Source organism: Castor canadensis, chromosome 9 (genome assembly GCF_047511655.1).
Source record: "Castor canadensis chromosome 9, mCasCan1.hap1v2, whole genome shotgun sequence".
NCBI classification, from domain to species: Eukaryota; Metazoa; Chordata; class Mammalia; order Rodentia; family Castoridae; genus Castor; species Castor canadensis.
In genome coordinates, this window is record NC_133394.1 from 149,203,545 (window position 1) to 149,208,992 (window position 5,448).

Consider the following 5,448-nt stretch of genomic DNA (forward strand, 5'->3'; position numbering starts at 1 on the left):
ACAGACAAGGTTCCTGTCCTCTTGGAGCTGTTTGTCACTTTTCTACAGAAGCACAGCTGATCCGGCCAGAGGGGGTGAGCATAGGTCATAACGTGAGAGCAGCTTTTCATGCATGCTTAATGCACATGCACAATCACACTTCCGTTCCACAATCATGTCTGTGCTGAGAGTGTGTAGTGAAGGAGCTTGAGTTGAGGGAATCAGCATGGGTTATCTAGTCAAACCCAATGTAATCGCCAGGGTTCTTACAGGAGGGAGGCAGGAAGGTCAGGGTCAGAGAAGGCTAGAAGGAGAGAGAGAGAGATTTGAAGACACCTCACTGTTGTCCTTGAAGATGGAGCAGGGTTCACAAGACACGAATCTTGGGCAGCGTCTAAACGCTGGAAAAGGTGAAGACAGAGATTGTCCTCTAAAGACTCTAAGAGGAGCACAGCACTGCCAAACCTTAATTTGGGGATTTCTGGCCTCCAAAATGGTAAGACAATAAAATTAAGCCACCAAGAAAATGTGTGTATATCTTTTTTTAAATTTTTACTTTTTAATTTTTTTAACTTTTAGTTTTTAACTTTTTTGTTTTGAAATAGTTTCACACAGAAAACCCATAAAAATAAGACAAAAGTGTTCAGATTCCCCTTTTTTTTCATTTTTCATTTTTGATGGAAGTACAAATAAGTATTGTATACATTTGAGGTATAGGACTTGATGCTTTGATATACATAAACATCGCGAAATGACCACTGTAATCAAGAAAGTTAACACGCCCAATACTTCATATATTTAGCATTTTCTTATCTCTTTTGATGTGTGGAGAGAATATTGAAGATCCACTCTGTTAGTCAATTTCAAGAACATGACACAACATTGTTAGTTACAGTCACAATGCTGTATGGGAGGTGTTCAGAATTTATTCACTTTGCTTCACTAAAATTGTACCCTGGGCCAACATCTCCGTTTCTCCTTCCCTCCTCCCACCAGCCCTGGCATCCACCATTGTCCTCTTTGCTAAGCCACTTGTTTCTGGCAATTTTTTACAGCTGCAATAGGAAATGAAGACAGAATGTTGTCTCCATCGTGGGTAATGGGTAAGTAGTGCACAAGAGGCTTCACTGGAATGTGAGAAGTAATATTGTAAAGCCTTCTTATTTTTACCTTTCTTTTGAAAGGTAAAAATCATGTTTTGCATGATTAACACACTGTCCCAACCCAGACTAGCTGTTGCTCAAATAGCAACTCTTGGCCACTTTTTCTCCAGACATTTTGAAGAATGTTTCTGTTCCCCCTCTCCTCGGAATCCCAAGATCCTGACTTTCAGTGCAATACTCTTCATCTATTTCTAGCACCAGGAACATTTGCCTTACTGGAGCAACAAATGCAAGGAGACTTAGTGACCCTAGGACTGGCCCCCATCTCAGACGCAAAGTTGACGTCTACACCCTACAGGTGCAGGGCAGGGATCTGTGAGGACCCTGGGAACCACAGAGCAGAGCTGTTATAACACCCCTGATCTTCCCACCTCGGGTCTTTGCTTCTGATAGTAAAAACTTCTATCTTGTTTATGCCTCTGTCATTTACGGCTCATCTTACTTATGACTAAACCCAAACTCAAATCTTGTACATTGTGACAAGAAAGAGCCCAAGGCAAATGAGACTATATGAAGAAAATCCAATTCTTTATAGACACTCAGCTAGTTATTTCTGGAGCACAGCCATGTCCAGGTTCTAGGTGGATCCACACCGCTGGGTCCTTCCTACACACAGGTGCTTTGTGGAAGTCGTGGGGCTGTCCATGGTACTGAGCTGGCTTTCTGCCTGAGGATGTTCCTTCCTCTTCTTTTCAGGTCTGTGAAAATATTTTGATGTTATTGCCTCTGATGCTGAAGATGAAGTATATGAAGTATATTATTGAGTTCATTTTATACGATTCAAACCCTGTTCTTCCAACTCCAAGGCCGGTCAAGTTTAACCCTCCTATCACTCCCAGGACCTCCCTTTCTCTACAATGATGACTCTGATCTGTCTCACTATCACATTTATATATTAATTCCTTCCACTGTGGCAATCTGATGCCTCCTGACCCCATGGTGGATTATAACATTAATGGTCTTGGTGAAACACACCTCCTAGCCTTCCTGCATTGTATAACCCACTACCACATTGCCTCTAGACTTGGTCGTGCAAGTTTCTTTGGCCACTGAAACATCAGAAGTGTAACACAGGCAAAAGATCATAATTAATATGCCCATGGAATTTCCCTCATAGAATACCAGTGTCATTTGAGCAAGCTTAATCTAGCCTCCTTGAGGATGTAAGACCACATAAAGTGAGGGCTCAGTGTCTCCACTGTCCCAGCTGTGCCGAGATCCAAGTGACCCTCCAGCTAAATGCCACAGCATAAGTGAGCCCAGGAGAAAGTAACAGCAGAACCACTCAAATAACCCACAGAATCACAAGAAATAGTAAATCATTGTTGCTTTAAGCCCCTAACTTTTGATATAGTTTGTTAAACGACAATAAATAACTAGAAGAGACCCATTATTTCTGGGTACATCTTTCTCATTTTTCAGTGAGCCCAGACCCCCCAAACAAGAACAAAATTAACATTCTCTGGATTAATGACTCATTCATCCATCTCCCAAACATTTATTGAGCATCCATTATATGCCTGTGCTAGGTAATGGGGATGCAAAAATAGGTGAAGCAAAATTCTGCCTTCAAGTTGAGAAACTAGCGGTGAAGATAAACATTAATAACCATCCCATGCCTAGGATCCCATGTCTCCTTCTGTGGAGACTCTCCTCCTCCTCCTCTTCCCTTGGGTAACTCCTATCCCTCCTTCATGGCCGTGCAGAGACACACGTGCCTCTGGAGCTCTTTCTATGAGTCCAGGCTGTGTAATTCCCTTTAGGTGCCACAGAAACCTGCGCTCTCCTTTGTTGATGTATTTCTCACTGCTTCAGGGTTTTTGAGAAATTTTTCACTTGCATTTCTCCTCTACTAGACTCTGAGATCCTTAACACCAAATTTATCACATTAATCTCAGGACTCCAGGCTCCTAGATAAACGCTCATTACATGTTTTCTCACCAGTGATTGTTGTGATCAAGTTATGAATGGGTTGCGATGGGAACCCTGAGAGAGGAGTAAATGTGGCTAGGTGATTAAGGCAGTCCTTTCTGAGTGGGAGCATAGGAGCTGCATCTCTGATGAGGATAAGGATTTCATCAGATGGAAAAGGGGGGTAGAATTCAAGACAAAAGACTGAAGACATGGGAATGAACACATAAATGGCATACTCAGAGAACAGCAAACTATTGGTATGAGCCAACGTGGTTACTCTGGGGTAAAGGTGGAGATAAGGCTGGTTAGTGGTTTTAGTCTAGACTGTGAAAAACGAGTCAACATCACTTCCTGGGACAAAGCCTGGCTCACATCATCCATCTTTGACTGTACATAGGTCTATGCAGAAAACTCCTGACACTGCCTCTTAATCGCATGAATGGTGAGGCTCTAGGGATCAGATCGTTACAGTCAGCCTTCTTATCATTTTGTTTCCACTGAACATTCAGTAGCCGGTTGAGAACCCTAGAGAACAGAGGTCACATTGAGTGGCAAACACAACGGCTGCTCACAGTTTTAGGCATTTGCTGTAATTTGTGCTAAGCTGCCGATGTAATTATCTTTATCAAATTCACTTCCCTTGACAAATTTGTACATTAAATCAAGAAAATTTCCTCCCATTAAGTCACATCACTTGGGGACTACAGTTTGTCTTGGCCAAGATCTAGAGCTGGGAAGTAATAAAGACAAATAAAAAGAGAAAGAAAGAACTTGAATTCGCAGCGGAAGTGTGGGTGGTTACAACAGAAGCAGCACTTAGACGTGTCTGAGGAGCCCAGACCTCTGGCATTCCACGACTATGTCTCTTGAGGTTAGAGCGTCCTAAAAATGTGGCACTTGTCAGCCTCCAATACCTCAATGCTTGGCAAGTTGACAATATTGCATGCTGTATAAAGTCTGGATGCAGCGAAGGACATCTTTAAAAAGGTGTTTCCAGATGTTTCCAGGTACTCTGGAAGGGATTTACAGTTCCCTCCCATGAGGGAAAAGAGAACTCAGGGTGTGTGCTGAACTCTGCATGGTGCTGTCAACAGCTGATGCCTTTAGCACTGGGGCAGGAGTGCACATTTTCCCCACACCCATCTCTTTTGCTCTTTGCAATTTAACACAATTCTAATTAAATGACCTGGAGTGGAGAATGAGTCACATTGCATGCTGAATCCCCAGCAATTACCAAGGTTCCTTGCACATAGTAAGTTCTAACTAAAGAACTGCTGAATGTATAAACTAATTTGTGGATAAGAGAATGTTTAAGCCTTTGAATTTTGTGGAGAGAGATAGGAACTAATTTTAAAGATATCATAAGTCAGGGCTGGTGGAGGGGCTCAAGTGGTAGAGTGCCTGCCTAGCACGTGTGAGGTCCTGAGTTCAAATCACAGTACTGCAGGAACCAGCACATGGTTAGATGGGAGGCCAGGGAGCAGCTCAGTTGAAAGGCAAATTATAGTCAAAAGGCTTCTAGGTGATCATGACATGAGAAAAAGGGACATGACTTAATTGGCATAAATATTTGTCATTTCTTAGTATTTTCATAGCAAAAATCAGATATTTATCATACATGGCTTGTATAGCAGTCTCTTGTGTGACTAGTGTGTCATCTCCCAGGCCAACTAATTCTCAGGTGATGTTGGGAAGCATGGCACCTTTAACAGGCGGAGCTTAGTGCATGATAATTAGGTCATTGGCGTGCTACCTTCAGAAGGAATTAATGTAGTCCTCATGGGACCCAGTTTGTCCCCACAAGAGTGGATTCTTATGAAAGCACAAGCCTGACCCCTGAATTGCTCTCTGGTTTTCTGTCTCACCATGGGCTGGCTCTCGTAGGCATCCCCACCATTGTCATGCCATCTGCCATGAGGCCTTCATCAGAGGTTCAGTCTATAGAGCCACCCAACCTTGGACTTTCAGCCTCCAGATAAATCCCTTTTCTTTTAAAGCTACCCAGACTAAGTTATTTTCTTATAGTAACCAAAGACATAATACTGGTAGTCAGAGAATGAGAAAAATAACATCAAAATGTTTATCTATGAGCTTCAGCTGCCCACCTATGAAACAAGTTCCCATGGTCAGCAGAGAGTCTCTATTTGAGTGGAAAAGGCATCTAGCTTCCCACAGCCAACCCCACTCCCTCCAGGTCCCACTGGCCAGGTGTTTCCCCAGCCACTGTCCCAACACTAAGACTCCCTCCAGGGAGCCTCAGCAGCCAGGACAGCTGGGCCAATGCAACAGCTGTGACACCCAAGAACTTCCGCTCTTCCCACCCTTTCCCCACCAGGAAACAAAGGCAGGGATTATTTGCCTATTTGTACAACTTAAAAATGACTCAAGTCTG